We start from the raw sequence: 20,548 nt of genomic DNA, 5'->3' as shown, positions 1-20,548 counted from the left end.
TATTCTTCGTGAATCTCATTCTACATCTCCGGTCATCCGCATCCCAATTAAGGACTACATGCTTTATTTGATAGACATGGACGTATCTACCACATATATGAGCACCAAACTGCGCTCGATAGCGCATCAGGTAGAAAAAGTCATAGAATCCTAATCATAATTTACATAAACTTAGTAACATCTCCTCGTGAATATCACTCTATATCTCCGGTGACCCCCCTCCCATTTAAGAACTGCATGCCTTATTTGAAAGACATAGCACGTATCTACCACATATATGAGCACCAAAGTGCGCTCGATAGTGCATCAGGTAGGAAAAGTCATAGAATCCTAATCATAATTTACATATATTTAGTAACATTTCTTCGTGAATCTCACTCTATATCTCCAGTGACTCCCCTCCCATTTAAGAACTACACGCCTTATTTGAAAGACATAGCGCGCATCTACCACATATATGAGTACCAATATGCGCTCGATAGCGCATCAGGTAGAAAAAGTCATAGAATCCTAATCATAATTTACATATATTTAGTAACATCTCCTTGTGAATCTCACTCTATATTTCCGATGACCCCCCTTCCATTTAAGAACTACATGCCTTATTTCAAAGACACAGCAGGTATCTAGCACATATATTTGAGTATAAAAGTGCGCTCGATAGCGCATCAAGTAGAAAAAGTCATAGAATCCTAATCATAATTTACAATAAATTTAGTAAAATTTGTTCGTGAATCTCACTCTATATCTCCGGCGACCCCTTCCCATTTAAGAATTACATGCCTTATTTGAAAGACAGAGCAAGTATCTACCACATATATGAGCAACAAAGTGCGCTCGATAATCCATCAGGTAGAAAATGTCATAGAACCCTAGCCATAATTTACATATATAATTATTAACATTTCTTCGTGAATCTCACTTTATATCTCTGGTGACCCCCCTTTATATTAAGAACTGGATGACTTATTTGAAAGAGAAGGCAAATATCTACCACATATATGAGTATCAAAGTGCGCTCGAAAGCGCTTCAGGTAGAAAAAGTCATAGAATCCTAATCATAATTTACATATATTTAGTAACATTTCTTCGTGAATCTCACTCTATATCTCCGGTGACCCCCCTCCCATTTAAGAACTACATGCTTTATTTGAAAGACATGGCACGTATCTACCACATATATGAGCACCAAGGTGCGCTCGATAGTGCATTAGGTAGAAAAGGTCATAGAATCCTAACCATAATTTACATACCTTTATTAACATTTCTCCGCGAATCTCATTCTACATCTCAGGTCATCCCCATCCAAATAAAAACAACCTATTCTTTATTTGATAGACATGGACGTATCTACCACATATATGAGCACCAAAATGCGCTCTTTAGCGCATCAGGTAGAAAAGGTCATAGAATCCTAATCATAATTTACATATACTTAGTAACATCTCCTCGTGAATCTCACTCTATATCTCCGGTAACCCCCCTCTCATTTAAGAACTGCATGCCCTATTTGAAAGACATAGCACGTATCTACCACATATATGAGCACCAAAGTGCGCTCGATAGTGCATCAGCTACAAAAAGTCACAGAATTATAATCATAATTTACATACATTTATTAACATTTCTTCGTGAATCTCATTCTATATTTCCGGTGACCCCCCTCCCATTTAAGAACTACATGCCTTATTTGAAAGACATAGCACGTTTCTACCACATATATGAGCACCAAAGTGCGCTCGATAGTGCATCAAGTAGAAAAAGTCATAGAATCCTAATCATAATTTACATATATATTTAGTAACATTTCCTCGTGAGTCTCACCCTATATCTCCGGTGACCCCCTCCCATTTAAGAACTGCATGCCTTATTTGAAAGACATAGCACGTATCTACCACATATATGAGCACCAAAGTGCACTCCATAGTGCATCAGGTAGAAAAAGTCATAGAACGCTAGTCATAATTTACATACATTTATTAATATTTCTTCGGGAATCTCATTCTATTTCTACTGTGACCCCCCTCCACATTAAGAACTGGATGACTTATTTGAAAGAGAAGCCACACATCTACCACATATATATGTATCAAAGTGCGCTCGATAGCGCAACAGGTAGAAAAAGTCATAGAATCCTAATCATAATTTACATATATATTTAGTAACATTTCCTCGTGAAGCTCACTCTATATCTCCGGTGACCCACCTCCCATTTAAGAACTACATGCCTTATTTGAAAGACATCCCACGTATCTACCACATATATGAGCACCAAAGTGCGCACAATAGTGCATCAGGTAGAAAAAGTCATAGAATCCTAACCATAATTTACATACTTTTATTAAAATTTCTTCGTGAATCTCATTCTACATCTCCGGTCATCCGCATCCCAATTAAGAACTACATGCTTTATTTGATAGACATGGACGCATCTACCACATATATGAGCACCAAAGTGCGCTCGATAGCGCATCAGGTAGAAAAAGTCATAGAATCCTAATCATAATTTACATAAACTTAGTAACATCTCCTCGTGAATATCACTCTATATCTCCGGTGACCCCCCTCCCATTTAAGAACTGCATGCCTTATTTGAAAGACATAGCACGTATCTACCACATATATGAGCACCAAAGTGCGCTCGATAGTGCATCAGGTAGGAAAAGTCATAGAATCCTAACCATAATTTACATATATTTAGTAACATTTCTTCGTGAATCTCACTCTATATCTCCGGTGACCCCCCTCCCATTTAAGAACTGCATGCCTTATTTGAAAGACACAGCAGGTATCTACCACATATATGAGTATAAAAGTGCGCCCGATAGCGCATCAAGTAGAAAAAATCATAGAATCCTAATCAGAATTTACATATATTTAATAAAATTTCTTCGTGAATCTCACTCTATATCTCCGGTGACCCTCCTCCCATTTAAAAATTACATGCCTAATTTGAAAGATATAGCACGTATCTACCACATATTTGAGTACGAAAGCGCGCTCGATAGTGCGTCATGTAGAAAAAGTCATAAAATCCTAATGATAATTTACATATATTTATTAACATTTCTTCGTGAATCTCATTCTATATCTCCGGTGACCCCTCTCCATATTAAAAACTGGATGACGTATATGAAAGAAAAGCACATATCTACCACATATATGAGTATCAAAGTTCGCTCGATAGTGCATCAGGTAGAAAAAGTCATAGAATCCTAATCATAATTTACATGTATTTAGTAACATTTCTTCGTGAATCTCACTCTATATCTCCGGTGACCCCTCTCCCATTTAAGAACTACTTGCCTTATTTGAAAGACATAGTACGTATTTACCACATATACGAGCACCAAAGTGCGCTCGATAGTACATCAGGTAGAAAAATTCATAGAATTCTAATCATAATTTACATATATATTTAGTAACATTTCTTCGTGAATCTCACTCTATATCTCCAGTGACCCCCCTCCCATTTAAGAACTACATGCTTTATTTAAAAGACATAGCACGTATCTACCAAATATATGAGCACCAAAGTGCGCTCGATAGGGTATCAGGTACAAAAAGTCACAGAATTATAATCATAATTTACATACATTTATTAACATTTCTTCGTGAATCTCATTCTATATCTCCGGTGACCCTCCTCCCATTTAAGAACTGCATGCCTAATTTGAAAGACATAGGACGTATCTACCACATATATGAGTACCAAAGTGCGCTCGATAGCGCATCAGGTAGAAAAAGTCATAGAATCCTAATGATAATTTACATATATTTAGTAACATCTCCTTGTGAATCTCACTCCATATTTCCGATGATCCCCCTTCCATTTAAGAACTACATGCCTTATTTGAAAGACACAGAAGGTATCTATTACATATATGAGTATAAAAGTGCGCTCGATAGCGCATCAAGTAGAAAAAGTCATAGAATCCTAATCATAATTTACATATATATTTAGTAACATTTCCTCGTGAGTCTCACCCTATATCTCCGGTGACCCCCTCCCATTTAAGAACTGCATGCCTTATTTGAAAGACATAGCACGTATCTACCACATATATGAGCACCAAAGTGCACTCCATAGTGCATCAGGTAGAAAAAGTCATAGAACCCTAGTCATAATTTACATACATTTATTAATATTTCTTCGGGAATCTCATTCTGTTTCTACTGTGACCCCCCTCCACATTAAGAACTGGATGACTTATTTGAAAGAGAAGCCACACATCTACCACATATATATGTATCAAAGTGCGCTCGATAGCGCAACAGGTAGAAAAAGTCATAGAATGTTAATCATAATTTACTTATATATTTAGTAACATTTCCTCGTGAAGCTCACTCTATATCTCCGGTGACCCACCTCCCATCTAAGAACTACATGCCTTATTTGAAAGACATCCCACGTATCTACCACATATATGAGCACCAAAGTGCGCACAATAGTGCATCAGGTACAAAAAGTCATAGAATCCTAACCATAATTTACATACTTTTATTAATTATTCTTCGTGAATCTCAATCTACATCTCCGGTCATCCGCATCCCAATTAAGGACTACATGCTTTATTTGATAGACATGGACGTATCTACCACATATATGAGCACCAAACTGCGCTCGATAGCGCATCAGGTAGAAAAAGTCATAGAATCCTAATCATAATTTACATAAACTTAGTAACATCTCCTCGTGAATATCACTCTATATCTCCGGTGACCCCCCTCCCATTTAAGAACTACATGCCTTATTTGAAAGACATAGCACGTATCTACCACATATATGAGCACCAAAGTGCGCTCCATAGTGCATCAGGTAGGAAAAGTCATAGAATCCTAATCATAATTTACATATATTTAGTAACATTTCTTCGTGAATCTCACTCTATATCTCCAGTGACTCCCCTCCCATTTAAGAACTACACGCCTTATTTGAAAGACATAGCGCGCATCTACCACATATATGAGTACCAATATGCGCTCGATAGCGCATCAGGTAGAAAAAGTCATAGAATCCTAATCATAATTTACATATATTTAGTAACATCTCCTTGTGAATCTCACTCTATATTTCCGATGACCCCCCTTCCATTTAAGAACTACATGCCTTATTTCAAAGACACAGCAGGTATCTAGCACATATATTTGAGTATAAAAGTGCGCTCGATAGCGCATCAAGTAGAAAAAGTCATAGAATCCTAATCATAATTTACAATAAATTTAGTAAAATTTGTTCGTGAATCTCACTCTATATCTCCGGCGACCCCTTCCCATTTAAGAATTACATGCCTTATTTGAAAGACAGAGCAAGTATCTACCACATATATGAGCAACAAAGTGCGCTCGATAATCCATCAGGTAGAAAATGTCATAGAACCCTAGCCATAATTTACATATATAATTATTAACATTTCTTCGTGAATCTCACTTTATATCTCTGGTGACCCCCCTTTATATTAAGAACTGGATGACTTATTTGAAAGAGAAGGCAAATATCTACCACATATATGAGTATCAAAGTGCGCTCGAAAGCGCTTCAGGTAGAAAAAGTCATAGAATCCTAATCATAATTTACATATATTTAGTAACATCTCCTTGTGAATCTCACTCTATATTTCCGATGACCCCCCTTCCATTTAAGAACTACATGCCTTATTTGAAAGACATGGCACGTATCTACCACATATATGAGCACCAAGGTGCGCTCGATAGTGCATTAGGTAGAAAAAGTCATAGAATCCTAACCATAATTTACATACCTTTATTAACATTTCTCCGCGAATCTCATTCTACATCTCAGGTCATCCCCATCCAAATAAAAACAACCTATTCTTTATTTGATAGACATGGACGTATCTACCACATATATGAGCACCAAAATGCGCTCTATAGCGCATCAGGTAGAAAAGGTCATAGAATCCTAATCATAATTTACATATACTTAGTAACATCTCCTCGTGAATCTCACTCTATATCTCCGGTGACCCCCCTCTCATTTAAGAACCGCATGCCCTATTTGAAAGACATAGCACGTATCTACCACATATATGAGCACCAAAGTGCGCTCGATAGTGCATCAGGTACAAAAAGTCACAGAATCCTAATCATAATTTACATACATTTATTAACATTTCTTCGTGAATCTCATTCTATATTTCCGGTGACCCCCCTCCCATTTAAGAACTACATGCCTTATTTGAAAGACATAGCACGTTTCTACCACATATATGAGCACCAAAGTGCGCTCGATAGTGCATCAAGTAGAAAAAGTCATAGAATCCTAATCATAATTTACATATATATTTAGTAACATTTCCTCGTGAGTCTCACCCTATATCTCCGGTGACCCCCTCCCATTTAAGAACTGCATGCCTTATTTGAAAGACATAGCACGTATCTACCACATATATGAGCACCAAAGTGCACTCCATAGTGCATCAGGTAGAAAAAGTCATAGAACGCTAGTCATAATTTACATACATTTATTAATATTTCTTCGGGAATCTCATTCTATTTCTACTGTGACCCCCCTCCACATTAAGAACTGGATGACTTATTTGAAAGAGAAGCCACACATCTACCACATATATATGTATCAAAGTGCGCTCGATAGCGCAACAGGTAGAAAAAGTCATAGAATCCTAATCATAATTTACATATATATTTAGTAACATTTCCTCGTGAAGCTCACTCTATATCTCCGGTGACCCACCTCCCATTTAAGAACTACATGCCTTATTTGAAAGACATCCCACGTATCTACCACATATATGAGCACCAAAGTGCGCACAATAGTGCATCAGGTAGAAAAAGTCATAGAATCCTAACCATAATTTACATACTTTTATTAAAATTTCTTCGTGAATCTCATTCTACATCTCCGGTCATCCGCATCCCAATTAAGAACTACATGCTTTGTTTGATAGACATGGACGCATCTACCACATATATGAGCACCAAAGTGCGCTCGATAGCGCATCAGGTAGAAAAAGTCATAGAATCCTAATCATAATTTACATAAACTTAGTAACATCTCCTCGTGAATATCACTCTATATCTCCGGTGACCCCCCTCCCATTTAAGAACTGCATGCCTTATTTGAAAGACATAGCACGTATCTACCACATATATGAGCACCAAAGTGCGCTCGATAGTGCATCAGGTAGGAAAAGTCATAGAATCCTAACCATAATTTACATATATTTAGTAACATTTCTTCGTGAATCTCACTCTATATCTCCGGTGACCCCCCTCCCATTTAAGAACTGCATGCCTTATTTGAAAGACACAGCAGGTATCTACCACATATATGAGTATAAAAGTGCGCTCGATAGCGCATCAAGTATAAAAAATCATAGAATCCTAATCAGAATTTACATATATTTAATAAAATTTCTTCGTGAATCTCACTCTATATCTCCGGTGACCCTCCTCCCATTTAAAAATTACATGCCTAATTTGAAAGATATAGCACGTATCTACCACATATTTGAGTACGAAAGCGCGCTCGATAGTGCGTCATGTAGAAAAAGTCATAAAATCCTAATGATAATTTACATATATTTATTAACATTTCTTCGTGAATCTCATTCTATATCTCCGGTGACCCCTCTCCATATTAAAAACTAGATGACGTATATGAAAGAAAAGCACATATCTACCACATATATGAGTATCAAAGTGCGCTCGATAGTGCATCAGGTAGAAAAAGTCATAGAATCCTAATCATAATTTACATGTATTTAGTAACATTTCTTCGTGAATCTCACTCTATATCTCCGGTGACCCCCTTCCCATTTAAGAACTACATGCCTTATTTGAAAGACATAGCACGTATTTACCACATATACGAGCACCAAAGTGCGCTCGATAGTACATCAGGTAGAAAAATTCATAGAATTCTAATCATAATTTACATATATATTTGGTAACATTTCTTCGTGAATCTCACTCTATATCTCCAGTGACCCCCCTCCCATTTAAGAACTACATGCTTTATTTAAAAGACATAGCACGTATCTACCAAATATATGAGCACCAAAGTGCGCTCGATATGGTATCAGGTACAAAAAGTCACAGAATTATAATCATAATTTACATACATTTATTAACATTTCTTCGTGAATCTCATTCTATATCTCCGGTGACCCTCCTCTCATTTAAGAACTGCATGCCTAATTTGAAAGACATAGGACGTATCTACCACATATATGAGTATTAAAGTGCGCTCGATAGCGCATCAGGTAGAAAAAGTCATAGAATCCTAATCATAATTTACATATATTTAGTAACATCTCCTTGTGAATCTCACTCCATATTTCCGATGATCCCCCTTCCATTTAAGAACTACATGCCTTATTTGAAAGACACAGAAGGTATCTACCACATATATGAGTATAAAAGTGCGCTCGATAGCGCATCAAGTAGAAAAAGTCATAGAATCCTAATCATAATTTACATATATATTTAGTAACATTTCCTCGTGAGTCTCACCCTATATTTCCGGTGACCCCCTCCCATTTAAGAACTGCATGCCTTATTTGAAAGACATAGCACGTATCTACCACATATATGAGCACCAAAGTGCACTCCATAGTGCATCAGGTAGAAAAAGTCATAGAACCCTAGTCATAATTTACATACATTTATTAATATTTCTTCGGGAATCTCATTCTGTTTCTACTGTGACCCCCCTCCACATTAAAAACTGGATGACTTATTTGAAAGAGAAGCCACACATCTACCACATATATATGTATCAAAGTGCGCTCGATGGCGCAACAGGTAGAAAAAGTCATAGAATCCTAATCATAATTTACATATATATTTAGTAACATTTCCTCGTGAAGCTCACTCTATATCTCCGGTGACCCACCTCCCATTTAAGAACTACATGCCTTATTTGAAAGACATCCCACGTATCTACCACATATATGAGCACCAAAGTGCGCACAATAGTGCATCAGGTAGAAAAAAGTCATAGAATCCTAACCATAATTTACATACTTTTATTAATATTTTTTCGTGAATCTCATTCTACATCTCCGGTCATCCCCATCCCAATTAAGGACTACATGCTTTATTTGATAGACATGGACGTATCTACCACATATATGAGCACCAAACTGCGCTCGATAGCGCATCAGGTAGAAAAAGTCATAGAATCCTAATCATAATTTACATAAACTTAGTAACATTTCCTCGTGAATATCACTCTATATCTCCGGTGACCCCCCTCCCATTTAAGAACTGTATGCCTTATTTGAAAGACATAGCACGTATCTACCACATATATGAGCACCAAAGTGCGCTAGAAAGTGCATCAGGTAGGAAAAGTCATAGAATCCTAACCATAATTTACATATATTTAGTAACATTTCTTCGTGAATCTCACTCTATATCTCCAGTGACTCCCCTCCCATTTAAGAACTACACGCCTTATTTGAAAGACATAGCGCGCATCTACCACATATATGAGTACCAAAATGCGCTCGATAGCGCATCAGGTAGAAAAAGTCATAGAATCCTAATCATAATTTACATATATTTAGTAACATCTCCTTGTGAATCTCACTCTATATTTCCGATGACCCCCCTTCCATTTAAGAACTACATGCCTTATTTCAAAGACACAGCAGGTATCTAGCACATATATTTGAGTATAAAAGTGCGCTCGATAGCGCATCAAGTAGAAAAAGTCATAGAATCCTAATCATAATTTACAATAAATTTAGTAAAATTTCTTCGTGAATCTCACTCTATATCTCCGGCGACCTCTTCCCATTTAAGAATTACATGCCTTATTTGAAAGACAGAGCAAGTATCTACCACATATATGAGCAACAAAGTGCGCTCGATAGTCCATCAGGTAGAAAATGTCATAGAATCCTAGCCATAATTTACATATATAATTATTAACATTTCTTCGTGAATCTCACTTTATATCTCTGGTGACCCCCCTCCATATTAAAAACTGGATGACATATATGAAAGAAAAGCACATATCTACCACAGATATGAGTATCAAAGTGCGCTCGATAGTGCATCAGGTAGAAAAAGTCATAGAATCCTAATCATAATTTACATGTATTTAGTAACATTTATTCGTGAATCTCACTCTATATCTCCGGTGACCCCCCTCCCATTTAAGAACTACATGCCTTATTTGAAAGACATAGCACGTATCTACCACATATACGAGCACCAAAGTGCGCTCGATAGTACATCAGGTAGAAAAATTCATAGAATTCTAATCATAATTTACATATATATTTAGTAACATTTCTTCGTGAATCTCACTCTATATCTCCAGTGACCTTTCTCCCATTTAAGAACTACATGCTTTATTTAAAAGACATTGTACGTATCTACCACATATATGAGCACCAAAGTGCGCTCGATAGTGTATCAGGTACAAAAAGTCACAGAATCCTAATCATAATTTACATAAATTTATTAACATTTCTTCGTGAATCTCATTATACAGGGTGAGTCAAAATAAGTGTTACAAGCCAATATCTCCCGAACTATACATCATATAAGAAAAATATTTAGAGACAATGTACAATACAGAGGGGCCTAAGATATGAGTCAAACATTAGGTTTCCCCTGCCCCCCATTTTGGGGGGAGGGGGGTGAACGTAAAATTTTCAAATGGTAACATAGGTCGAGTGATACCTCGTTCGAAAGAGCTTGAAAAATTGAACAATTTTTGTAGGAAACAATTTTTGATATGGGGCACCGTTTTCAAGATGGGCCCCAAAAATGGTCCTGTATCCGATAAAATTTCCAGTAAGTGTTACAAGCCAATATCTCACGAACTATACATCATATAAGAAAAATATTAAGAGACAATGTACAATACAGAGGGGCCTAAGAAATGAGTCAAACGTTATGTTTCTTCCGCCCCCCATTTTGGGGGGAGGGGGGTGAACGTGAAATTTTCAAATGGTAACATAGGTCGAGTGATACTTCGTTCGAAAGAGCTTGAAAAATTGAACAATTTTTGATATGAGGCACCGTTTTCAAGATGGGTCCCAAAAATGGTCCTGTATCCGATAAAATTTCCAGTACTTATAGTGTTACAAGCCAATATCTCGCGAACTATACATCATATAAGAAAAATATTAAGAGACAATGTACAATACAGAGGGGCCTAAGATATGAGTCAAACATTAGGTTTCCCCCGCCCCCCATTTTGGGGGGAGGGGTGAACGTGAAATTTTCAAATGGGAACACAGGTCGAGTGATACCTCATTCGAAAGAGCTTGAAAAATTGAACAATTTTTGTAGGAAACAATTTTTGATATGGGGCACCGTTTTCAAGATGGGCCCCAAAAATGGTCCTGTATCCGATAAAATTTCCAGTACTTAAAAATCGGAAACGGCTAAGTAGAAAAACATGAAACAAAAAATGAAAAAGGTAAGCGCCATAAGCAACGTGGAATGGTGTTGTCATGGGGCCCCGGGGCCAATTTTAAAATTTCAAATCTGAATATAGGTCGAGTGATACCTTGTTTGATAGATTATGGAAAACTAAACAGCTTGGTAAAAGAAGTTTTGATTTCGGGCAAGCCTGTTTCAAAATGGCCGCCGAAAATGGTTCCACATTCAGATGGAAAGTGCAGTGTTCAAACTGAGTGTTACAAGCCAATATCCCGCGAATTATTTCATCAAATAAAAAGTGTTAAGAGTCAATGTACAATACAGACAGGCCTAAAAATATGTCGAACACGAGGTTCCATCATCATACTGTAAGTGAATAACAAGTAAAATGTTCGGGGGCAAAATCGACCTATAAGGGTTAACGTAATAATAGTAACAAGAAGAAGAAGAAGAAGAAGAAGACGAAAAATAATAATAAAACTAGTAGTAATAATAATAATATGAATGAAAATAATAAGACAATGAATAATACTAATACGTATGCGCAAAGAGACGGAAACCCGAAAATAGACATTAGAAACGTAGCAATAGCTAGTACTCTACCTTCTTAATAATGGCTGGTATACAGAAGTGTCAATAGAGCCGATCACACAGGGGACCGGAATGTGATTTTCATTGTTCTACTGAGAACATTTGACTGTACCTGTGTGTTGTTTGTTCATGCAGTGTGAATAGTATGGTATTATTTTTTTCTTGTTGAGTAGTAGTGTTCAACGTAAAATCATCATTGATGTTACATTGCCTAGCTGTTAGTGAGAGTGTTAGTGACTTAAATGGAACTGGCAGTGTGGATATTGTAGGTAGGGGCTGTAGTTGTGTGTTGAACGGTTCAAAAGCGTAGAAAGAACGGGGTATCAACTTTGGTGATAAGTTTTCCGTACAAGGAAACGAACACTATCGCATTAATATTATTAGTTTGGGTAGCGTTTGAATAGAGCAATGGCGGTGTTTGATCATTGTGTAGATATGTTGCTGGTGTTGGGCGAATGTAGAAGAAACTATCGTAACGCGGCACGAATGTATGCAATGCGATATCCCCAACGCCAACAAACATCTCACATGGCATTTCTGCGATTGGAGAGACGTTTGCGGCAACATGGTAGTCTTGTACGGGGACGAGGTATGGGTCGTTACCGCTCTGCAACCAATGAAGAACGTGCAACAGGAATATTGGCAGCAGTGCATGTAGACTCACATGTTACTACGAGACACCTCGCTCAGGCCAGTGGAGTTAGCCAAAGATCTGTAGTGCGTATTTTGCACGAGTACATGTTTCATCCGTATCATATCATCTTACATCAGGAACTATCTGGCAATGATTTTCATGCCAGATTGCAATTTTGTCTATGGTTGGAAGGTATGGAAAATAGACAGCACAACTTCATATCCACCATCTTGTTTAGCGATGAAGCTACATTTACAAACACAGGACACATAAACCGACATAATATGCATTATTGGGCTAGGGAAAATCCACTATGGCAGAGACAAGTTGCTCATCAGCATCGGTGGTCTCTTAATGTATGGTGTGGAATCCTTGGTAACCATATCATTGGGCCATATTTTTTTGATGGACGTCTTACTGGTGATACCTATGCCGCATTTATCAGTGATGTACTATACCCGGAGTTATTAGAGAATATTCCTTTCGCTGAACGTATAAGAATGTGGTATCAACATGATGGTGCCCCAGCACACAACGCACGCCAGGTCAGAGCCTTATTGGACCACCGTATGGCGAATAAATGGATTGGGCGTCGAGGTCCTATTCACTGGCCTCCACGATCTCCTGACCTTACCCCACTTGATTTTTTCCTCTGGGGTTATGTTAAGGATCAGGTAATGTCCAACGAACCAACAACTACTGATGATATGAAGGAGCGTATCCAAGGTGTGTGTGCATCTATCACTCCAGAGATGCTACATGATGTACGAACATCCTTATGCCGCCGCTTACGGAGGTGTGTGGAGCAGGATGGAGGACATATCGAGCATCATTTGTAACATGGTAAGTGTTGAAATTATTTGCTTTACAGTGATAGAAATTACAATTTTTAACATCGCAGATACCCGTAGAATTACTAAACGTTATTCTACTACTTTACAGGATATTAGGTTGTGGTAATGCTGTTGTGACAGGCTTGCCTGAAATCAAAACAACTTTTGTAGTAAGCTGTTTGGTATTTCACGATCTATCAAAGAGGTATCACTCGCCCTATGTTGCGATTTGAAAATTCCATGTACACCCCTCCATACAAAAGCGGAACGAGGGAACTTCTTTAACACAAATTTCAGGCTTTCTGTATTGTACATTGACTCTTAACACTTTTCTTATTTGATACGTAGTTCGCTTGATATTGGCGTGTAATACTCAATTTGAACACTGCACTTTCTATCTGAATGTGGAACCACTTTTGGCGGCCATTTTGAAACAGGCTTGCCCTAAATGAAAACAAATGTTGTACGAAGCTGTTTAGCTTTCCATGATCTATCAAACAAGGTATCACTCAACGTATATTCCCATTTGAAATTTTGAAATTGGTCACGGGGCCTCATGATTAGGGCCTTAGGGACACCACGACAACATCATTCCACATTGCCTATGATGTTTTCGTTTTTCATTTTTTGTTTAATCGTTTCCTACTCATACATTTCCGATTTATAAGTACTGGAAATTTTATCGGATACAGAATCATTTTTGGGGCCCATCTTGAAAACGGTGCCCCATATCAAAAATTGTTTCCTACAAAAATTGTTCAATTTTTTAAGCTCTTTCGAAAGAGGTATCACTCGATCTATGTTACCATTTGAAAATTTCACGTTCACCTCCCTCACCCCAACATGGAAGGCGGGGGAAACCTAATGTTTGACTCATTTCTTAGGCCCCTCTGTATTGAACGTTGTCTCTTAATATTTTTCTTATATGATGTATAATTCGGGAGATATTGGCTTGTAACACTTATTTTGACTCACCCTGTATATATCTCCGGTGACCCCCCTCCCATTTAAGAACTGCATGCCTTATTTGAAAGACACAGCAGGTATCTACCACATATATGAGTATAAAAGTGCGCTCGATAGCGCATCAAGTAGAAAAAATCATAGAATCCTAATCAGAATTTACATATATTTAATAAAATTTCTTCGTGAATCTCACTCTATATCTCCGGTGACCCTCCTCCCATTTAAAAATTACATGCCTAATTTGAAAGATATAGCACGTATCTACCACATATTTGAGTACGAAAGCGCGCTCGATAGTGCGTCATGTAGAAAAAGTCATAAAATCCTAATGATAATTTACATACATTTATTAACATTTCTTCGTGAATCTCATTCTATATCTCCAGTGACCCCCCTCCATATTAAAAACTGGATGACGTATATGAAAGAAAAGCACATATCTACCACATATATGAGTATCAAAGTGCGCTCGATAGTGCATCAGGTAGAAAAAGTCATAGAATCCTAATCATAATTTACATGTATTTAGTAACATTTATTCGTGAATCTCACTCTATATCTCCGGTGACCCCCCTCCCATTTAAGAACTACATGCCTTATCTGAAAGACATAGCACGTATTTACCACATATACGAGCACCAAAGTGCGCTCGATAGTACATCAGGTAGAAAAATTCATAGAATTCTAATCATAATTTACATATATATTTAGTAACATTTCTTCGTGAATCTCACTCTATATCTCCAGTGACCCCCTCCCATTTAAGAACTACATGCTTTATTTAAAAGACATAGCACGTATCTACCACATATATGAGCACCAAAGTGCGCTCGATAGGGTATCAGGTACAAAAAGTCACAGAATTATAATCATAATTTACATACATTTATTAACATTTCTTCGTGAATCTCATTCTATATCTCCGGTGACCCTCCTCCCATTTAAGAACTGCATGCCTAATTTGAAAGACATAGCACGTATCTACCACATATATGAGTACCAAAGTGCGCTCGATAGCGCATCAGGTAGAAAAAGTCATAGAATCCTAATCATAATTTACATATATTTAGTAACATCTCCTTGTGAATCTCACTCCATATTTCCGATGATCCCCCTTCCATTTAAGAACTACATGCCTTATTTGAAAGACACAGAAGGTATCTACCACATATATGAGTATAAAAGTGCGCTCGATAGCGCATCAAGTAGAAAAAGTCATAGAATCCTAATCATAATTTACATATATATTTAGTAACATTTCCTCGTGAGTCTCACCCTATATCTCCGGTGACCCCCTCCCATTTAAGAACTGCATGCCTTATTTGAAAGACATAGCACGTATCTACCACATATATGAGCACCAAAGTGCACTCCATAGTGCATCAGGTAGAAAAAGTCATAGAACCCTAGTCATAATTTACATACATTTATTAATATTTCTTCGGGAATCTCATTCTGTTTCTACTGTGACCCCCCTCCACATTAAGAACTGGATGACTTATTTGAAAGAGAAGCCACACATCTACCACATATATATGTATCAAAGTGCGCTCGATGGCGCAACAGGTAGAAAAAGTCATAGAATCCTAATCATAATTTACATATATATTTAGTAACATTTCCTCGTGAAGCTCACTCTATATCTCCGGTGACCCACCTCCCATTTAAGAACTACATGCCTTATTTGAAAGACATCCCACGTATCTACCACATATATGAGCACCAAAGTGCGCACAATAGTGCATCAGGTAGAAAAATCATAGAATCCTAACCATAATTTACATACTTTTATTAATATTTCTTCGTGAATCTCATTCTACATCTCCGGTCATCCGCATCCCAATTAAGGACTACATGCTTTATTTGATAGACATGGACGTATCTACCACATATATGAGCACCAAACTGCGCTCGATAGCGCATCAGGTAGAAAAAGTCATAGAATCCTAATCATAATTTACATAAACTTAGTAACATTTCCTCGTGAATATCACTTTATATCTCCGGTGACCCCCCTCCCATTTAAGAACTGTATGCCTTATTTGAAAGACATAGCACGTATCTACCACATATATGAGCACCAAAGTGCGCTAGAAAGTGCATCAGGTAGGAAAAGTCATAGAATCCTAACCATAATTTACATATATATAGTAACATTTCTTCGTGAATCTCACTCTATATCTCCAGTGACTCCCCTCCCATTTAAGAACTACACGCCTTATTTGAAAGACATAGCGCGCATCTACCACATATATGAGTACCAAAATGCGCTCGATAGCGCATCAGGTAGAAAAAGTCATAGAATCCTAATCATAATTTACATATATTTAGTAACATCTCCTTGTGAATCTCACTCTATATTTCCGATGACCCCCCTTCCATTTAAGAACTACATGCCTTATTTCAAAGACACAGCAGATATCTAGCACATATATTTGAGTATAAAAGTGCGCTCGATAGCGCATCAAGTAGAAAAAGTCATAGAATCCTAATCATAATTTACAATAAATTTAGTAAAATTTCTTCGTGAATCTCACTCTATATCTCCGGCGACCCCTTCCCATTTAAGAATTACATGCCTTATTTGAAAGACAGAGCAAGTATCTACCACATATATGAGCAACAAAGTGCGCTCGATAGTCCATCAGGTAGAAAATGTCATAGAATCCTAGCCATAATTTACATATATAATTATTAACATTTCTTCGTGAATCTCACTTTATATCTCTGGTGACCCCCCTTTATATTTAGAACTGGATGACTTATTTGAAAGAGAAGGCAAAAATCTACCACATATATGAGTATCAAAGTGCGCTCGAAAGCGCTTCAGGTAGAAAAAGTCATAGAATCCTAATCATAATTTACATATATTTAGTAACATTTCTTCGTGAATCTCACTCTATATCTCCGGTGACCCCCCTCCCATTTAAGAACTACATGCCTTATTTGAAAGACATGGCACGTATCTACCACATATATGAGCACCAAAGTGCGTTCGATAGTGCATTAGGTAGAAAAAGTCATAGAATCCTAACCATAATTTACATACCTTTATTAACATTTCTCCGCGAATCTCATTCTACATCTCCGGTCATCCCCATCCAAATAAGAACAACCTATTCTTTATTTGATAGACATGGACGTATCTACCACATATATGAGCACCAAAATGCGCTCTATAGCGCATCAGGTAAAAAAGGTCATAGAATCCTAATCATAATTTACATATACTTAATAACATCTCCTCGTGAATCTCACTCTATATCTCCGGTGACCCCCCTCCCATTTAAGAACTGCATGCCCTATTTGAAAGACATAGCACGTATCTACCACATATATGAGCACCAAAGTGCGCTCGATAGTGCATCAGGTACAAAAAGTCACAGAATCCTAATCATAATTTACATACATTTATTAACATTTCTTCGTGAATCTCATTCTATATTTCCGGTGACCTCCTCCCATCTAAGAACTACATGCCTTATTTGAAAGACATAGCTCGTTTCTACCACATATATGAGCACCAAAGTGCGCTCGATAGTGCATCAAGTAGAAAAAGTCATAGAATCCTAATCATAATTTACATATATATTTAGTAACATTTCCTCGTGAGTCTCACCCTATATCTCCGGTGACCGCCTCCCATTTAAGAACTGCATGCCTTATTTGAAAGACATAGCACGTATCTACCACATATATGAGCACCAAAGTGCACTCCATAGTGCATCAGGTAGAGAAAGTCATAGAACCCTAGTCATAATTTACATATATTTATTAATATTTCTTCGGGAATCTCATTCTATTCCTACTGTGACCCCCCTCCACATTAAGAACTGGATGACTTATTTGAAAGAGAAGCCACACATCTACCACATATATATGTATCAAAGTGCGCTCGATGGCGCAACAGGTAGAAAAAGTCATAGAATCCTAATCATAATTTACATATATATTTAGTAACATTTCCTCGTGAAGCTCACTCTATATCTCCGGTGACCCACCTCCCATTTAAGAACTACATGCCTTATTTGAAAGACATCCCACGTATCTACCACATATATGAGCACCAAAGTGCGCACAATAGTGCATCAGGTAGAAAAAAGTCATAGAATCCTAACCATAATTTACATACTTTTATTAATATTTCTTCGTGAATCTCATTCTACATCTCCGGTCATCCGCATCCCAATTAAGGACTACATGCTTTATTTGATAGACATGGACGTATCTACCACATATATGAGCACCAAACTGCGCTCGATAGCGCATCAGGTAGAAAAAGTCATAGAATCCTAATCATAATTTACATAAACTTAGTAACATTTCCTCGTGAATATCACTTTATATCTCCGGTGACCCCCCTCCCATTTAAGAACTGTATGCCTTATTTGAAAGACATAGCACGTATCTACCACATATATGAGCACCAAAGTGCGCTAGAAAGTGCATCAGGTAGGAAAAGTCATAGAATCCTAACCATAATTTACATATATTTAGTAACATTTCTTCGTGAATCTCACTCTATATCTCCAGTGACTCCCCTCCCATTTAAGAACTACACGCCTTATTTGAAAGACATAGCGCGCATCTACCACATATATGAGTACCAAAATGCGCTCGATAGCGCATCAGGTAGAAAAAGTCATAGAATCCTAATCATAATTTACATATATTTAGTAACATCTCCTTGTGAATCTCACTCTATATTTCCGATGACCCCCCTTCCATTTAAGAACTACATGCCTTATTTCAAAGACACAGCAGATATCTAGCACATATATTTGAGTATAAAGTGCGCTCGATAGCGCATCAAGTAGAAAAAGTCATAGAATCCTAATCATAATTTACAATAAATTTAGTAAAATTTCTTCGTGAATCTCACTCTATATCTCCGGCGACCCCTTCCCATTTAAGAATTACATGCCTTATTTGAAAGACAGAGCAAGTATCTACCACATATATGAGCAACAAAGTGCGCTCGATAGTCCATCAGGTAGAAAATGTCATAGAATCCTAGCCATAATTTACATATATAATTATTAACATTTCTTCGTGAATCTCACTTTATATCTCTGGTGACCCCCCTTTATATTAAGAACTGGATGACTTATTTGAAAGAGAAGGCAAAAATCTACCACATATATGAGTATCAAAGTGCGCTCGAAAGCGCTTCAGGTAGAAAAAGTCATAGAATCCTAATCATAATTTACATATATTTAGTAACATTTCTTCGTGAATCTCACTCTATATCTCCGGTGACCCCCCTCCCATTTAAGAACTACATGCCTTATTTGAAAGACATGGCACGTATCTACCACATATATGAGCACCAAAGTGCGCTCGATAGTGCATTAGGTAGAAAAAGTCATAGAATCCTAACCATAATTTACATACCTTTATTAACATTTCTCCGCGAATCTCATTCTACATCTCCGGTCATCCCCATCCAAATAAGAACAACCTATTCTTTATTTGATAGACATGGACGTATCTACCACATATATGAGCACCAAAATGCGCTCTATAGCGCATCAGGTAAAAAAGGTCATATAATCCTAATCATAATTTACATATACTTAATAACATCTCCTCGTGAATCTCACTCTATATCTCCGGTGACTCCGCTCCCATTTAAGAACTGCATGCCCTATTTGAAAGACATAGCACGTATCTACCACATATATGAGCACCAAAGTGCGCTCGATAGTGCATCAGGTACAAAAAGTCACAGAATCCTAATCATAATTTACATACATTTATTAACATTTCTTCGTGAATCTCATTCTATATTTCCGGTGACCTCCTCCCATCTAAGAACTACATGCCTTATTTGAAAGACATAGCTCGTTTCTACCACATATATGAGCACCAAAGTGCGCTCGATAGTGCATCAAGTAGAAAAAGTCATAGAATCCTAATCATAATTTACATATATATTTAGTAACATTTCCTCGTGAGTCTCACCCTATATCTCCGGTGACCGCCTCCCATTTAAGAACTGCATGCCCTATTTGAAAGACATAGCACGTATCTACCACATATATGAGCACCAAAGTGCACTCCATAGTGCATCAGGTAGAAAAAGTCATAGAACCCTAGTCATAATTTACATATATTTATTAATATTTCTTCGGGA

Source organism: Thermobia domestica, chromosome 5, assembly GCF_964235325.1.
Source record: "Thermobia domestica chromosome 5, izTheDome1.hap1.1, whole genome shotgun sequence".
In the NCBI taxonomy this organism is placed as follows: Eukaryota; Metazoa; Arthropoda; class Insecta; order Zygentoma; family Lepismatidae; genus Thermobia; species Thermobia domestica.
The sequence above is the reverse complement of the archived record's forward strand: the minus strand, read 5'-3'. Positions refer to the sequence as shown.